Source organism: Pezoporus wallicus, unplaced genomic scaffold, assembly GCF_028554395.1.
Source record: "Pezoporus wallicus isolate ANWC-B61680 ecotype Strahan unplaced genomic scaffold, APGP_CSIRO_Pwel_v1 contig_5261, whole genome shotgun sequence".
Taxonomy (NCBI): domain Eukaryota; kingdom Metazoa; phylum Chordata; class Aves; order Psittaciformes; family Psittacidae; genus Pezoporus; species Pezoporus wallicus.
The window spans coordinates 6511606-6530708 of NW_026642423.1; the positions used below are offsets into that span (position 1 = coordinate 6511606).

General features: G+C 44.1%; 1 protein-coding gene across 5 annotated transcripts in view; it reads right to left on the reverse strand.

Moving 5' to 3' along the window:
- Window positions 1-19103, reverse strand: part of SEMA5B (semaphorin 5B) — a 276452-nt gene that overhangs the window by 208958 nt on the left and 48391 nt on the right. Inside the window, exon 2 of one of the 5 annotated variants that reach the window (XM_057430050.1) lies at window positions 8190-8401. The exons of the other annotated variants lie outside the window; for them this stretch is intronic. The gene's annotated coding sequence lies outside the window, so the exon portion shown is untranslated. The remainder of the gene's footprint in view (window positions 1-8189; window positions 8402-19103) is intronic. 5 annotated transcript variants of the gene reach the window in all.

Here is a 19103-nt window from a genome sequence, read left to right on the forward strand (position 1 = left end):
GCACAGAACATGACTTCCAAATCCATACTCAGACACAGCAAAAAATATGTCTGAATGTTCAAGTGCACATACATAAAATTGATTGAATTTGGAATGCAAAAGGTGTCCAACAGAAAATGGGGTTATGAGCTTGTTTTCCACATTATTACGTATAAGAAGCAAACGCAGTTTTCCATGTGTCATGCACTTAATGAGCTCCAGATTGCAGGATACAAAAAAGATCTTGACATTGACTTGAAGAAACAAATGTTCAAAATTATCTGGATACATTGAGGCACTTCATCATACACGGCGCATCACCACACTGAGTATCAGTTCTGCAAAATTCCTGTCATTGCTCTGCACCTCATAGCAATGTTTTCCAAGCATTCTTGTTTTCCTCCTGCCTTCTCTGTTGCCCGCTCACTAGGGATGTAGGTCCTTCCTTGACCCACTGCTCTGGAGGAGTTGAGCTTTCTGCTACTGATGGTATCTCAACTCTGCAGCCCCCAAATTCTGAAACTTTTTGGCTGCAGTGTGCAGCAGCCAAAAAGTGCTGGGGACTCATCACTAGGCTAATATCAAGAGTGGCATGAAGAGTAGCACCTAAATCTACCTCTCTGCTAGCAGTCATGGGAGCATCTCTCCCTCATATCAAGGGTTAGAAATGAGAGCATTAGATGGAGGCCTTCACAGACTGTCCCATTGGGGTATATAGGACAGACCCAGGAGCTGAATGAACCCAGGATCTCAGTGTTTTATTACATCTCCTACGCAATGCCTCCCACTGCCTTGTACCACCTCATGTTAGGACTAGGAGGGGTCTTGTGCAAATTCTGTCTGTTCTCAGCTTAGAATACCAAAAAATCCAGCAGACTATCTATTCTGCATTGAAATGCTTCTTCTGCACCTGAAATCAATATGGTTTTCATGCAAATTTGTACTACATGGGCTGCACGGATTCTAAATACTCATTCAGTTGACAAACCTAAATAGCTCTGAAAATTATATTGTGGCTTATCAGGTCAATGATCCGCAATTTTATATCTCCCTAAACACATATTTATAAACAGCACTATAAACATTGTTAAGGTTACCGTGTGAAACCCTTATACTATTTCTAAGTGTATTTTATGCAAATGCTAATTTTATCAGAAACATTAAGCAGAAAAAAATTACTTTTTTTTCAGCCACTCCTTTTCTGATTAAGATTGATATAACAGAGATTTCAAATGTGCAAGAAATACTCTGCACCACAAATACTTCTCATTGCCCCTGTGTACTGCAGTATGTCCCAAATTCAAGAGTCTGCTTTGCTTTAGATAACATTGCCAAGTTACTAAAAAAAAACCCTCAATGATGGGCTATTTGTATCCCAGTGTCATAATAATGTGTCCTGGTGACACTGAAACATCAAGATGTAAACAATAAAGAGGCAGAAGCACGTTGACCCAGGTGGCTAAGTCTAAAAATTTGCAATTACAAAGCAATGTGGTATTTGGACCATCGGATACATCGTTGATATAGGTACTTGCAGAACTAGGTGCCAATTTTAGCACTTCTCAAATGAATTTGCAGACTAAGTTTATATGTTGGGCTCACTGCAGAATAGAGACTCCTACAAATGCGGATTCATATACACTGAAAAGGCTGAAATAATCACTCCTAGCCTCAAGGCAGAGATATAGGAAAACATTTGTTTTCAATATTTAAATTGACTAATACTACAGGATAGCTCATCATTAATACAAACATACAATAACAGGCAGAGGACAGCACTGAGACTGACATCCATCCTGGCTGGCTGATTTTGCAGCCTTAAAATACACTGGATACAAATGAAATATGAGCCACCATTAGAGCTGCAGCAACATCTTAGGTGATGGACTGATAATGAGATGAGGTAGATCATGTATATTTTTTATTGGACTAATATATAAACTGTTAACACATGTGCCCTCAGGCCAAAAAAGTCTTCTGGAGGCTGGTAGCAGAAAGAACATTTCTGGCCCGAAAGCACCTCACTGTTCCAAACCAACACAAAGCTTCCACCTCTGTCTATTTAATCTCAAGCAGCTGAAAATATTTTTTGCAGCCTGTGACAAACAGTCACAATGACAACTTGCACAAACCCAGCAGGCCCAGCAGAAAAGTCCTTACCGCTTAAGTGCCGTTTGCTTTTTTGCACCATCTCTATCCATCCAGGGTATTTATAGAACACAGTCACTGGGACATTCAAAGCCCAATCATGGTGACTTAGCAAGTTTCGCAAGCAGCACAGTCAGGAAAGGAGGAATTGTGTGTGAAAACACACAAATACTTTCACCTGTCACTAGTACTTGAGAGTCCCTGGAAGTGAGCATTGCAAACCGCAATTTAAGGAAGGAAAAATATTGTTGTCAGAGTGTTGTTCAAAGGCAGTCAAATGCGGATTTGGCCAGGAGCGACTTCCATGTCTCTTCTGATAATGTTTCCAGGCAAACTTAAGGGCCACTTAGCAGTGACTTGAACAAAGTGTTTCTAAACTAAAAGCCTGAAGGGGTGTTGGCCGAGTCAAAAAGCTGGATTTTGAAATTAGGGACTGCAAGAATTTGGACCCTGCCTAGACAATCATAGAACCCAAAACCAACTTTATTGTTGTTCACATAATAGCAAGAAACATGAAGCACAGACAGTTTAAGTGATCTGGCCACCATGATCAGAAACTTCACTGTGATGTGTTGCACTCACAAAATACCTTCTGCACTAGAGCATGGGCTGATTTTTCAAGTCTCTAGGAAGCACATGAATACTCCAATAGGGTTTTCAGCAGCACCAAGACTGAAGTGGTCAGAAAAATCTTTGGACGGTGTTTTTCCTTGAGGCAATACTGTTTGGGAAATCATATAAATTCTGCTGAAATTGTGTCTGAAAGGAAAAAAGGAAGAAAACTGGGAAAGTAAATATTCTGAAATAAGGTTTTGCTTCAGCATGTTCTGTGTATTGTACATCTGAAGGCAGGCTTTTCTGTGAACCCCAAACAAAGCTGCTCCCCCTCAGAATTTCCTTTCTGGTTTTGAAGTTTCCTGGGTTTGTTGTGCAAACACTAAAATCTCACATAAAATATAGATTTTGTCCATCCCATAACTTACATCTGTAACTCCATTCCTCTCTATGGGGACAATGTATCCAAGCACTCCACAAAACACTTCTGTTCTGTGCCTTTTGGTATTGGTAGGCTTCAAAGTATTTTTTTACTTGTGAATTTGTCTGGTTAGCAAGAAATGAGGCCAGGTAGCCCTAAAGTGTACAGCCACCTGCACTTTCAGACAACTCAGTTAGTTAGAAGTATAAGGCTATGAATAATCTGAGCACAACCCTCCCCAAAAAAGGAAATAAAATAAACACAAAGGGGAGAAGAGAGGAATTCAAACAAGCAGCATCCCTATGATAACGACAGTGCTGGAGCATCGCTGTAGTGTAACCGGGCTGTGGCAGGCGATAACATTCTTCCCCAGAGGAACCTTTAGGTTTATGACAAATCAAAGATGATGCTCAACAGCTATTTGATGAGCTCTGCAACAGCTGCTGAGGTCTGCGTGCCACTGCAACACAGCTGGAAACGCACAGTGCCGCAGCATTAACTGGATAATAACTCAGCGCTTGCCAAGCACTGAGTATCACTAACTTTTTCTGATGAGTTATTTGTGTCCATAATGATCTGTGAAACTCTTTAGGAAAGATGTTCTCTGCAAAGGAGGATTTATCTGAAAAGGAACTCCCTGCCACTAATAAAGTTGTCTGCCCTCAAATCAGACTCAAACCCATGGTGCGGTCTTAAGGCAGTTAAATGTTTTCCCAGTAATGGAAATTTAAGGAGTTTTTAAAAGAGAAAAACAGGGCAAATAAATGAACCACTGAACCTTTGTCTATCAGGAAGGATGATTTGCTGGGGGAGCAGAACTACCACATGCGCATCACAGTATGATCAGGGATGAAAAATTTTACATTATTGGAGAGCCATTTTTGACGTGGAAAAAAAAAATCCTAATAGTGCAATCACATCTTGATTGTAAGACATCATCTGCTGGGAGTAAAGGCTGGCACCAGTGAGCAGGACCTAGGGAACAAATTGTGTCACAGGCAGTTCTAGTTCCTTCAGTCCTGCCAGAGAAAAGCTGTATCCACTTCAGTGCAAGAAACATGAAACGCCAGGCTGCGTGCAGCCATCCTACAGGGAAAATAAGGGGCAGAACCAAGCTTGTTTCTTCCCCTTGCTCTGTCATGCTGGAGTGAGTCAGGAGGTGTAGGGCACAGTGAGAGACTACTACTCTACTCACCCTTGCACAGGGACAGGTCAAGCCAACCCAGCTCTCCTACTTTGGCTTTTTTTTGGATAGCACAAGAAAGTCCCTGGCACAGCTCTCAGCTAAGACATCACTCCTGTCATTGAGTGATTGCTCTGTCCAGTTATGGGAGCATCTCTCAGCTGGTGGTGGAACAGCATCACAGTTGTCGTCACCATTTCTGGAACCAGGATGCTCTGCAGCTGCTATGTTCTAGGCGAGCCCATGAATCACTGCTCACAAAGAGGTGACAAGGGAGGGTATAGCAGATGAAGGCGAGAAGGAAGTCAGGGGGCACATTCCTGTCTTTGCCTAAATAAATGAAAGATCAGCTTTCAGTCCAGACTTAGTCATTCACACATTGCCACACTGACCAGTCTTTTCCTGTCTCACACATACCAAAGGCATCTGCCTTAACGAATGTAAATTAAATAAGAATCACTGCTTTCTGCTTCATTATACTAATGCCTAGAGCATGAAAAGGTGGGGGGTATGAAACCCAGCTGAATCTTACTCTGATTTACATCAAATGCCATTTGTATTTTTTCCTGGCTGCCTGAGATGGAGGGAATCCATAGAATGAATATGGGGGGTCTTTATTGTCACCAAAGGAGCAGAAACACAAGAAAAGAGCAGATGGGAGAGAGTGAAAAGAGGGAAAGAAAGTATTTCAAAGTGAGTTTATAGCTGTTGCTTCTTGGACATTTCACAGGTTCACACTGAGCACGTATGCTGAGGAAGGAGAGGAGGTTTCTACAGCTAACAGCAAAGCCTGTGATTTAATTCGAGAGGTTTCTACTGCTCCACAGCAGTTCCATGCACTGCTCTGTAACAGCCTTTTAGGCATAATGATGGCAAGACTCCCCTTTTAGCAGCACTGATTTTGCCAGCATTAGAGGGAAAGGACTCATTTTAATGGATCTCAGCATGTTTGACATGCCTAGTCTTTTACTGAGGGTAGGGACAGTGCCCACACAGACTGCAAAGACAAAGGCAGGGCATCCCCTATAGACTCCTGCTCATGTATCAGTGAGCAACTGCAAGAAGCCTGTTGGTGCAGAACACACACATACACACCCCACAGGAGCTACAATGCTGAGAAGAGCTGTATTAGCCGTATTCTCCATGGACAACCTGATAATAACTGCACAGTGCACAAACTCCTCTTATTCTCCTCACGTGACATCCTGGCCATGCCACACTGAGCTCACATGGAGAAGGCAGCAATCAAGCAGAACAGAACAATATCCAGGCTAGTTGTATTGTCTCCCCAAGCAGTCTCAGTGGTAATCAGGCCTTTTATTCCCTTGTGCATGATGACCGATCAGGAGAATACATGATTTTCAACTCCCAATTTTATCCCAAGTCTTGCGCTGGCTGGTCATCTCTTTAAAGTGCTAGTACCAATAGCTGCACAAAAATCAGTTCTGCTCTGGTTCCTTGGGATATGAGTACCAGTGTGCAGTCTGATCACCTCTTCTTCCTAATAACTCGGGAACTCAGGAACTACTTTTAAGGCATACCAGAAAAAAGTGGAGGTTTCCAGGATAAAAAAGTTCTTACAGACTTCGCGAACAGAAGCTCTGGAGAGGACATAGATCTAGCAACTCCAGGAAAAGGCTAAAATGTGAACTCATGACTTATTAAACTAAACCACATTGGAAATAGCCTTATATATGAGACTTAACTACATTCATCAAGGTCCACAACAAGCCACAAGACACAAATTTGCAGGAAACCAGGCTTAACTTCTTCCAGTATTCATTTGAACTAAAGACTGAGAGAAGATTGAAAATCTGAACAATAAAAGATTTACCCTCCATTCCCATAAAATACATAAATAAAAACAAAATGAACCTCTAGTCACTTTTTCAGTTTTCAGGCTCTGTAAGACAAATCAAATCTTTCCAGGCCTAATCTTACAAGGTCTGAAAACCAGTGTGGCAATATGATACTTGGTTCAGTGTCTGCAGCTTAACTGTAATTAAAACATTAGACATAAGACTGCAAATCAGGGTAGACACAGCTCTGCCTGGGGTACAGAAAGCAAAGCCAAAAAGCCAGATCAGCCAATGTAATTGCAGAGAAACTGCCATCCCCAACATAACGTTTAAAAAGCATCTGTTTCTAAGGACCGTTAAATTAATAATCATGAAAAACAATGATTTTTCCAAAAGCTGGTTTTCTTCCCACCATTAATTCAGCTTCTTGGAACTGCTGAAGAGATGTGGATGAGAATGGTGAGCCTCACATCCTACGTGTGCCACGTTAAGATGGTGCTATTGCAGAGCACTACAGCACTCTCTGTCCCCTCACTAAATCTGCCTTGGGGACAAATCTATCCCACACTGCTGGGATTCTGCCAGAACTACCACTGCAGACCGCAACAGTGATAACGTTGGCATTTCTGGTACTGTGTTAGATAACGTGGTTTAAGATGCTGTTATTTCAGGCTTCCTGAGCAGATCTATCGCTCAGCTCCCATTTACACTGTCACTGATGGAGCGGTTACCCGCAGGGAATAAGAGCTCTGAAAATCTCTCCATGCAGACAGGCCCAGCGAGGCCTCCTCCTCATGGTGATTTACTTCACTGCAGCAATGAAAATTCCTGTCTGGCACCAAGTGCCTGACTGCAAACTTACCACAGCTCCAGGGTTAGCAGAGTCAAAAGGTCACAGTATTTATTTGTTGCTCTTCCAAGATCACTTTCCCATGAACTTGATGGATTCTTAAATGCCTCCTATTGCACAGAAGACTGTGATTAAACTGACTCTTGGTTCAGTTTGGGATCAGAAGTGTTTTCTTCTAAAAACTCATGCTTAGATTCACTCCTCAGACTCTTAGGAGTTCTAAAAGTGAACAAACTAAAATATGTAAAGGTCTTCTTTTAAGCAAGTATTATGACTGCAGAAAATAAATTACTCTAATTCTTAATGTAACACTTTGCCCAGCAGAGGAAGAATTCCTCGTACAGAAACTTCAGCCCCTCTTTTTCCTCTCTCTATGTTAAGACATGGAAGAAGTCAGTGCTGCTCCCAACGCTGCTACCCACTTTTGTGCTGTTGCATGTTAAACTCAAATTTCATACATGTTTTCTCAGCTAATAAAAGCGCTTCTCTCTGTCTCTGAAGTCCAGTATTTTGTAATTTTTAAGTAATATAACAGAACATGGTAATTTTATACAGTCTTTCCTAACTTTCTATTCTTCATAAAGCTGCAGTTCCCGGAGCCATGTTGTTACATGACATTCTCATTACGCCAAAAAGAAAAAAAAATGCTTTTAGTGCTCAGGGTAGGAAAGAGAAGATTGCAAAGGTGAATACTGTAAATCCAAAACCAGATGAACTCTAGCTATTCATGTTACACCAGTTTAAGGCCTCAGCCATTTGCCAGAGGTCACCACTGCTTTCAGTAACAGACTGAGTAGAACATGTGGCTGCGCTTAAATGCAACAGTTTACACTCAGAGACTTCAGTTCATGCCCATCATCCTCACTGGTCTGAGCTAAAAGATGGGTTTTGCACAGGAGCTGGAGGCAGCACAGGCTTATCTGCCCCTCTGTCTATTCTACTGTGAAACAGGGGCCCTGGCAGACAGGGCAGGGCTGACAGCTTCAGCCCCAGTTTCATCAGCCCTCATTTTGGACCCCAGAATTTCAAGCAAGCTGCTAATGCTGCCATGGGATCCAGGTTGAGTGTCCCTCCCTATGCAGCCACCCCTGTAATCCCTGTTCCCTTATGTCCCCTGTACTCCCACTCTGGCCTTCCAACACCCCTCTTCCAAACTTACTGACATTCTCCCCATCACAAACTCTCTCCCACAGCACCAGCCAGGACCCTCACTTTCTCTCCATATAACCTCACTAGTGGCCAAGCTGAATGCACCTCTCCACTGTGCTGACAGTCCAGCCAGCAGTCACCCACTGCAGGACTAAGGGGACTGCTTCTCTGTGGAGGCAGTGATTTGGCTCTCTGTCCTTCACCCATCCATAGGACCTTCATTTGCCAGTGGCAGCAACACTTTCTGTCCCTGTTCATAGGAATATCTGTGCACAAGGCACCCTTGGCAGCAGTGATGCAATGTGTCTCCAATTGCTCTGCAAAAGGAGCAAAGGGATACAGATGTTTGCCACACATAACCTAGTCATAGTTTAAACTCATGAACTTTGGGGTTTATCCCCCCCAAATACAACACTTAACATCTACTCCTGAGATTGCCTTTCCACCCCAAACTCATCAAAATTGATAAGGCATGAGGTCTTAAATGCTAAAATGGGCACATTCCCAGTGGGAAAACAGCCGTCCCAGAAGTCTCAAGCCTGGCAGGAAACTCCAGCCTTCCAGCTCAGAGTTATGTGGGACAAGCTAAATGATGCTACTCAGCAACTGTTTCCCAGAGAAATACAGTAAGGGCCATGACAAGGCCAACAAAGGCTAAAAATATCCCAGAGTTTAGCCCACGCTCCACATACTGCTTCACTTAACATGCCGTAATTAAGGCTTTTTTTACACACACAGCAATGTATGAAGTTCAACACCGTCACACAACTGGGAACAGCAATGCCTGGGAGACAAGAGACAAGGGGATAGCAGTGCTGTTCAGCACAGAAGACAAAACAGAGTCTCAGGGAAAAGAGCAAATTGAGAAGAATACCTCGGAAGGAAAAGTTCTGCTCAAGGGGTGCTGGGAAGCTGGCATAAAAATTCATCTGTTTAGCTGGATCCCAGCAATTGCTGAATGTAGCTACCCTCAACATTTTAAATTCTCTCTGAGTTATGTCTACAAATTGTACTTATTTGAGACTGTAAAGCATCTGTTTAAAGCAAGCTCTAATTTGAGACATTTTGATAAGATGATGGCACCAAATTCCAAAGCGCTAAAAACCAGACAAAAATCAAGAGCTGAGATGCTGCAAGATTTGACATTTTTCATGTAGCAGCAAGCCAGTCTGACACTCTCTCATGGATCCCAGCATGCTGTTACTACGTGAAGCTCTAATGCCACTGATAATAGCTAAAAAATGGCAGCTATTTTTCAGGAGCCAAATATAAAATATATATATGAAAAAAAACCAACCTTGAAATGCCTTTAAACAAAGTTGTTGAAACCTCTCCTTTTGGTCCTTGAATTCCCATCAGGTAGACATCCTACCCTCCAGGTAACCCCGGCTGCTGATTAATGAAACTTGGCAAAGGGTAGCAAAGCTATGCCAAAGGCAGCACAAAATCCCAAGTTTCTACAAATCCCAGAGGTGAAAATGCACAGACAACAAGAGCACCCCTCAATCATTTCCTGACTTAACTTAGCTACAAGTCTGAGACAAGAGTGTTCAAATAGGCTATGCTTTTTCCTCTGTGTTCCTGACAATGTCTACACATTCAAAGCAATCACAGCCATCTCTAGTGTACAATTACTGGCCTTTTACAGTCTCACCTTGTCTAACTTCCCACCACAGACCACAGCTCTAGTCAGACACTACGTGCATTCGCAGTAAGTTTTCCTGTAGTTGCCTGAATCTCCGGCTCCTGTAGGAAACCTGCTGTCTGTAAAGTTAACAGGCATGAAAACATTGGATACAACTCTCACGTAAGCTAAAACTGAGCTTTTTTGATCATTAGTGTTCATAGCACCTAATCATGCTACTGCTAGAATAACTAACCCTTTATGCTCTGCAGATACTGGCTTAAGCTGTGAAAACCAAACATCCAGTCCAGACATGCTGGGTGTTCATGTTCTGCATCACATCTCAGTTTTTGTGCTTTGTTTCATTTATGATTAAAATGTATTAATCCATCTGCCATGTGATCAGAGAATCTACGCTTTGAATGGCTCAAAAACCAAAGCAGTGTCTCTCCCAGGGTCCAGACACCCCTCTGCAATAAGATTCAAAAGACAATATACAGCGAGCAGCAGCATCCCAGCTTATTGCCTACAAACAAGCAGCTTGGGACCACTGGCACACAGATAGGTCAGAGCAACACACCGCAGAATTGATCAGAAATATCCAAGGTGACCTTAAACAAGCCTGCCCAGGTCCCACGTCTCTCCCGGAACAAGGAGGAATGCTTGCTTAGCCATGGCACTGCAGCACATGAGACACCCCCAACAGACCCTATGCAGCAGAGAAGAGAGGCAAGCCAGTGTCAGGGAGGGAGTGTAACAAACTGCCTGCATATGAGTGCAGAGCTAGTCTGGGTTTGCTGCTGCACTGTGGTAATGTTTCCAGAGAGGCAAAGTCCAGGAAAACCTATTGAGATGGGTTTACACACACCCTGACAAGTGAGTCCCAAAAATGACCCATACATATTTCCCACTCTGTGCAAAGCCACTACACTTCATATCAACAAGAGGGTGCAAGGGCAAATGGCTTGCAGACATTAGAGCAATTAACTTTCATGCTGTTTGGCTGCCTGCAAACAGAAAGTTTTCAAGCAGGAATCCTGAATAAAAGTAATTTATTTTTTTAGTCAACTAAAAGGGATATTTCACAAAATACATCCTGTGTGTCATGAACTATATATAACATGTACCATGTATCATAACAAATCCATGCTTCTCCCAAAGAAATGCTGCAGTCCTATCCCTCAGTTTGTTAGCTGTCCATGCCTCGTAGCAATTTCCATTGCGTGTGGTAGAGAGTAGGTGGTGTGCATGCACTGTGGCAGGAGCACCAGAACACTTGTCAAAGACATTACAGGAATATGCCTGGAGGCACCAGTGCAAAACTCCTAGCCCCAGTTCTGATTTTGATTTCCTCCTGTGACCCTGGTTAAGTGTGTATATGTATGTGACAGCTTTCCTACCTGTGCAGGACCCCAGTCCCTGCGGCTCTTATGAAGATCAGCTTGTGTAAGGCTCTTAGGAGAAAGAAAATAAAGTATTTCCCTTGTGTTTGCACAGCTGGCTGCAGGGAAGAGTCCTGGGCTTCTCAACACAAACACAACCAGTGGCTTCTGCAGCACTGCAACCATGTTCTATGGAAGGGATCCAAAAAATGTATTTAAAAAGAAAAAGAAGAATGAAAGGCTTCTGGGAATATTTTTTTAGCCAGCACCCTTGATGATGATGCTGGGGGCTTGTGCTCTGCATTGCCTTACAGGATTATTCAGAAAGACTTCAAATTCCCTTTTCCTGTATAAAGGAGTGAGACTGGGAAAGCAAAAATACAAGACTGAGACAACAAATACAGAGAGAAAATATCAGACAGGGACTATAAATGAAATGTAAAGTGTTAAGTGTCTAGGGAGGACAGGGCAAGAGGGGAAATAATATTCCTGGTATGAAAACCAGAGAAAACCAGGGGATAAGAAATTCTTATATATCAGCGTGCGAGCAGTAGCTCCTCTGGGATGAGGTCTGAAAGAATTAATTCAACAGTGAAGTGGGAAAAAAGTAATGAAGAAAGGGCTACTGTGGCATTTACAGACTGCTCAGAAAAGTCATGGTGGAAGTGCTAATGAAGTGTACATTGTTAATTACAGCTGAACTAGCCCTTCCACACCAAGGTGTAGGAGGATCACAGAGCCCGAGGAGATGGGTTTGTTGACCATCCCATCACAAGCCTTAGGTAAAGAGAAGAAAAAACAGGGAGCTCATAGAGCAGGTGATGAAAAAGGCTCTCAGGCTGAGTGATGAGGAGAGAAAGAGGGATGCGTTAAGTTGCTCCAAGTCAGCATTGAGATGCCAAGCCTCTCCTCCCCATGGAGCTACACGCCGTCCTTGCCATGACGGCTCCATGGGCTACAAGTGCACCAGGATAAAAAGTAACAGTGCAGATCCAAGTGTCACTTCTAGTACCAATGACACAGACCCACAGTTCGTTGGGGGTTTCATGTTCAGCACACAGGCATAGCATGAAGTTGGCTGAGCCGTACCCCACAGACCAAGGTCCAGGCAGCCAGAGATCAGGAAAACACTGATCATTCAGATGGCAGGATAACAACATATAGCACTGACAGAATACCTGTGTAAGTATGAAGGCAACTTCTCTCTATCACTAGGTGACAGATTAGTATTTGTCCTCATTATATGGGGAAGAAACAGAGACACAGAAAGGATACATGATTTGTTCCACACAGCAAAAGTGAACAGCTGAGCAAGGAAGATGATGACTGATAGAGTTAGATGCTGATTTTTCCTCACACTCCCTGTTTTCTTCTCTTATCGGTTTTGCCAGACTGCAATGCATTCATGCTAGCAACTATGGGGAGAAAGTACAACACACAAAGCTGCAACTGGGCATTCATATTGGTAACAAGTCTATCCAGCATTGTGATAGCAAACTAGCTGCTGAAAGGCAAAAGTTTTTGACAAAATACTACACATTTCATAACTAATCTTTGGATACTAGGAGCTAGGACAAGACATTTACAAAGGACACGGCTTATTGCACACACACACCCCACACACAGCAGCACATTTTGGCTAGTGTCAGAACCAGCAGATATACAGCCCTGCTAGGAATCCCAGTCCATGCTGATTTTCCTCAATTCCCACCAAAATCAGAAAAGAGAAAGTGGACTTTTTACTGACTGATACATATGAAAAGGCAACTTGAGACAATTTAGTTCCTGGCTGACATATCCTGCTTAGGGGCTATGTTCAAACCAACACGAAAAAGAGAATAAAACTATTTCCTCCATGGATCTTAACTTCTCTCCCTTCCTGTAATACTTTCAATGTGCTTGCCAGATTGGAAACCATTTCTGGCCAAAATGTCCCCGCCAGGAACAGAACAGAAAATGAGCTGTCTACTAATAGATATCACCTAATAACAGGGAAAGGAGCTAATTCACTTGCAGTTCATACTGGTCTATCTGAAGGACCTGGAGAGCAATAGTCAGAAGGTGAGTTCACAGACCCTAAGTACTGGTTTGAACTTCTGATATGTCCTTCACTGCTGAGCATTAGCCTCACTGAGGGCTAACACTGGGTGCCGCATCCACCTTGGCCTTGCACTGTGTGAATTCACCAAGCCTCTGGTGCCCACCAGCAACTTTTCAGCTGTGCTCTTGTAACTAGTTCAAACTCAGCCCCAAGGACAAGCTGGTTATGTTACCAGCAGTACTGCAGGTATAAGCATAAGTCACTGCTGTAGCAGAAGTGAGCTGATGAAGGTCATTAACTTCTTGCCCTGAAGCTCCATTGCATGCCCAGTCCAGCCTCATCTCGCAGCAAATTGGTCGTTCCACTGCAGAGCTCATCTCTTCTCCCATCTCTGAATTAGGCTCAGTTCCCCTTTTAGCTCCCAAAGGGATGCTGTATGTATTCCATGGCCTTCAGCCACACGGAGAGTTTAGACTGCCCAGAATTTGTAGGGTCAGGAATCTTGGCCATTTCTACGTTCACATAATGAAAAGGAAAGGAGCGATGCTAGATCCGGAGACAGCTGCACTGCTCTGGAAGGGAACTGCAGAGAAGCACAGCTGCTCCTTCCCCACCTGACAGTGGCAGCAGGCAAGGACCTGCAGGCTCCTCAGGCTGCCCACAAGTTCCTGCCCATTTTGATATGCTCACACCTCATATCCTTCTGCATTGGTATAACTAACTGCCGAAAGCAAGCACCGAAAGAAAATCCCACCCCAAGAGGTAAAAAAGTTTTCCAATGAACAAAAGCTGCAAAAAAGGCTGGGTGTGTATTAGGGGACAGAGAAGCACACATAGGTGGCTACTATTTCTATTATACTATTCTAAATAGTATATTATACTATTCCACTGAGCTCACTTTGTTGCACTCCCTCCTTTTCTGTTCCCACACTTGCTGGGAAAGCCTGACAACCTATAAAATCAGTTCAGTTCCCAAAACCCAGCAGTTTTGTAATCATTTTTGCAAGTCAGGTAGAGGCTTACAGTGCTAGACAGGAGGTACTCCCAGACCACTTGAGAAGCAAAAAAGATTCAACCCTCATGAATCTGGAGGTCTAGAATGAGCTCCAGAAAATTTACACATTTCCCTACTGAAAACCAGTCTCATCACCAGGCTACCCGCAGAGCAGCCGCTCCGGCCTCCAGCCCTCCCTGTGGTCACCCACAAAAAGGGTGGAAACCTCAGGGAAAATACCAGTGGGCCTGCTCAGAGCATGGAGGCAGCCCTGTGAAAATCAGCATGAAAGGAGCTATGCAGCTGCCGGTGGGTTTTGCTAGCCATGGTCCCCAGGGCAGGGGGAGAGGCTGTGGGAAGCACAAGCCCAAGAGCCAGCTGGGAAGAAAATGAAAGTTCCCTGATGGTTAATTTGTCTTCAAGCAGGGCAAAATCCACCTCCCTCCACGGGGTAAAGGTGAAATGCAGCTCCATGCAGCTCCATGTGGCCATGAGAATGCTGCCTCAGCACACACACTTCGACCTCTCCTCTGAGCATACGAAAACTATTGCGCCTTATCGGCTCTCCTCCACTAGAAAACTCCCTCAATCCCATGCTGGGGATTTAGGAAGAGGTCAGGGAGGGAGAGTTTTACATGCTGAATCACTCCCAGACAACTCGTTTCCTCATTATACATGGCAGCCTCCCACGGACAGACAGCCAGAGGACTCTCTGGGATTGTATTAGGTGCCTTTCTCTTGCTTCTCTTCATTTCCCCCATCATCCTTCTCTCACTTGAAACATTACAGTGTACGGTCCCACTGAAGAGGGTCTGGGGATTCAGGAGCACTCAAACAGTCCGAGGGGCCCAAGGAAGGCTGCAGCACAAGGGCCCGGTATAAATGGCTCTAGGCTCAGCAGCTCCCACCTCGCACTCCCAGCCCTTTGCGGGACTTGCAGCCAGATGTCAGGATCTGGCAAGCCCACAGCAGAGCTGCCCTCCAGGCCTGTGAGGCCATTGCTTTGGCACCCCAGTGACTGTGCCTGCAGGTTAGGTGTACACGCATTCACTACATATACCCGCGCCCTGGGTACGCTGGATGCAAACCAGAAGCCACGGAACTGTTTTTGCACAGAGCATCAAAGAGGAGTTATTTAATAAGCCCTGAGGAGGCACTTAGCTGTGCACCATGCCAAAGCTCTGGTTACAGCCGCCTGGCTAGAGCTAACTTGCACCCAGCCAGCCAGGAGTGTGGAGGGATGGGGGTAATTCCCCCTACCAAACCGCACTGGCTCGTGTGGGGGATGACTCGTGCTGGAAGGAGGCTGAGTGCCCGTGTCTCCTGTGCTGCAGTGCTGGCTGCCTGCACAGGCAGGGTGGGTGATGAAGGAGCACGAGCTGCGGCTGCAAGCCCCTCCATGAGGCCCGGGGTGATGAAGAACACACTGAAACTTCACACTGCAGTTTCTGATGTCAGCAGAGCAGCTTGATGGCATTACAGCAGCATTACTGTGCATTGCAGGGGGGTAAATTGTTCCTTATGTAACTTTTATTTAACATAGCAACTTCCTTTGTAAATCATGCTGCTTGGGCCCCAGTTGCAGCAGGGACATTGAGGATGGAGGCTGTGATAGAAGTAATGCCAGATCCGAATCAAACACACAAACCTTTCCAAGGTCCATCAAAACACACACAAGGGCCTTACAGGAAGGCTGGGTCCCACAGCTCGCAGCACATGCTTGGGCCACTTCTGGTTTGTTACTTGGACATAGCGATTCCCCTGCAGAAGAAGGGCTGGGGCTGTCACACAGCAGTACAAGGTTTCCATTATTCCTGCAGAACAGAATAGTGGTTCTCATGGTGCCTCCCCACTCAAATGCCTCAGAGCTACCAAAATCATTAGGGTGTCAGGGAAAACAGACATCTTCTCTACAGACTCACGATATCTTAAAAACTGGATCATCAAAGCTGGCCACTGGCCATCTCTCTGTGTCGTCATTTGTTTTCTGCTACTCTCTGTGCTCTGCTTTATCTTGCTGGGAAGCAGCCACCCTGCAGAACTTTCTTCTGTTTCAGAAGTGTTCAGCAGCAAATTACAGGCAACCCCACAATGTCATAACAGGTAGAACAACATGCAAGGGTGAGCTAGTATCACTGGACCATTCAATATTCAGCCACAGCAGGACATAGGGATGTATGACAAACTATGTCAGGTTGCAGTTTGGGGGTGACTTGTGACCTTAAGAACCCACAGCCTCTTGGTGAGGTGTCCAGCATGAGGTCAAATTCAAATGGTGACTGATCTACAGATTTGAAAATCCCATCTCAGCCTAAGGATTCCTCAGAATCTTACTAGAGGTGCTGTGGACCTCAGCAAGCTCCAGGTCTGGAAAATGAAACAAGAACTGCAAGTGGAATTTTGTTGCTTTGAAATGACTCTGTTATCTGGAATTTGCACAGCATGCACATAGTTTCTCCTATCAGCAGAGCACCTTGTTATCCCTCATGGCTGATGTGACACTGCAACATCACCGTGCAGAGTCCTCAACTCCAGCATACGTCAGCACAGAAACATCTAGCACAGCTGTGAGAGCTCTCCCAGGAAACCAGAGAACCCCTCTCCTGCAGGCACCCACAAGGCACAGCCCCGATCCTGTATCTAGTAAGTACCAGCCTTCCACCCTCTGATTTTGTTTGGCTCAGGCCTGAATCAGGTCTGGCTGTTAGCCTGGCTTATTGTTCTAGTTTTCCTGCAGCCCATGGAGTCCCACTGTCCAGTTACTGCATTACACAAAAGACAAGACTGTAATTGCTCTGAACAGCACATGCATTAGAAAAGAAAGGAAAAGGCTTGGGGAGAATTATCCTACAACTGCAGTACTGAAAGGACATGGAGATAAACCAACTTACTCTGGGTTACACAAGCAGTCTGTGGCACAGGCACAAATTAAATCAAAATCCTTCAAATCCCATGCTAGTGCCTTTACTACAGGCCTTTCCTCTCTGCCTGTGAAGGAGTGCCTTCACCTTTCAAGGGCAAAGCAAGGAAAATGGCAGTACTGCTTTGTTTCCTTCCTACAGCACAAGCAGAAAACGAGGATTACAGCATAGCCTTAGTGGGACTGAGGACAGAGCACTTGGAATAGCAGTGCCAAGTGGGCAGTCTTTTTTGGCAATTAATGAAGATGTGCTATAGACCAGACACCTCCTGTCCCCCAGCAGCTGTGAGCTGCTTCCACCTCCTGAACTGTTTGGACCACTTGCCCATTCCCTCCCCACAGCATATCTGGCAGAGTTACAGAGAGGTGGACACTTGGGCTAGCAGAGCTGATTTACCTTCACTTGCTTTGTTTCTCACCAATGCCTGCATCACTACAGAACATCTGCTTCATGTTTTGTAGCAGCTTTAACTTGGAGCAATGCTGAATGCTCAGTAACTGTCTCTTTCTTTGGGTACCACAGTCAGGTTCCAAAACTATTTTTTATTCCTAATTCAATAACTCTGCTGGGCAAATCTGAAAGCACAACCAAAGCAAGTAACTGCTGAGACTCTGTGTGTTTTGAGAGAGTCCCCATGCAATCCTCACCTTTCAGTTTCCTCCTTGAGCAGCAGGACAAAAAGGAGAAGATGAAGTCGACCTTTCTAAATTGGAAGGCTATGATTTGTGACCACATCTCTCCTCCAGCACAATGCAGAAACCTTATTCTTAAATTCTTAGTTGAAATTTCAAATCAAGAAAATCAAGTCATAAAATCAGAGCAGAGACTGACCTATGCATCCCTGAGTAACCTTTGTCAGGGCAAGATATTTCAGATGATGACCACTGTCTCTGCTGACGGAATTAAGCAGCCACATCTTGATGTTTCTCAAATATAAACCTTGTATTAGAATCACATGAACAAGCCTACTCTAATAATCTGGAAATGAAACACAGCTCCTCTGATTTTTGCTTTGATTTCCATTCTGAATTATCAATAAGGCAATAAGGCAGATATCATAATGTCCATCTTCAGAATGCTGCAAGTCCTGATAATAAAAATAAGTTAGCCAGTTTCTCTGTGAAGTCATAAAGAACAACACTTCACTAAAGTAACAAAGGAATTGGCATCCTGCATTCTCCACCTGACCTCAGACTGTCTTTCTACAGAAAACAGACTGTTTCCAAACAAAACCACTTTCCAAGCCTGCCACAACAGCCCTACTTTGTGTTTAAAAAAATTTCTGCATGAGTCCAAGCCGCCTTGTGCACTCCTGTACTGCTCATCATACAGACTGAACTTGAAACCAAGCAAGTTTTCAAACTTTGTTTTGAGATACCAGCTTCATACAATACAAGGGCTAGAGGCAACAGCCCCTCCAAGTGTAAGCCAGCCAGACCCAAGACTTGTTAGAACCCTTCTATAAAGAAGCCCAAGTACAGCAGAAACAAAGAGCTTTGATTTAAAAAGGGAAACAATCATGGCAATGAAAATCTCAAATGCCATCAAGTCATCAGCGCAGTTTTTCACATGTCACTATGGTACTAAATTACTGTTTGGTATACAGGAGATGAGTTGAGGACTGTGTCTAATTCCAGTCCTAATAGTCGCTCTTTATACTGAATTCAGTCTTCATTTAAGGAGCTGCAGTTTTAACAATTTACATTCAAGTATACCAAGTCTCTATTTGGCTTTTCACGTGGCTTGAGGCATATGTTAAATAGGATCATAATATTTACTTACCTCACCAAAGTGGTGGCAGACTCAATGTACCAACTTGCATTTTAATGCAATATGAAAAGATTGTCTGAAGTAGTTTCAGGCATTATCCTGAACTCCCCTGTTCAGTTTTTAAGGAACTAAAAATCACAAATTTTTGTGATGTTCTCTCTACTTTGTTCTGCACAAAAAGGTAACATACAAAAGGTAAAAGCATTAGAATCCTAACAGCCCCAGTTTCAAATACTGAAAATTCACAGCAGAAGCAGGCTGAAGGTAACGTAGCTAATTTCTTTTTC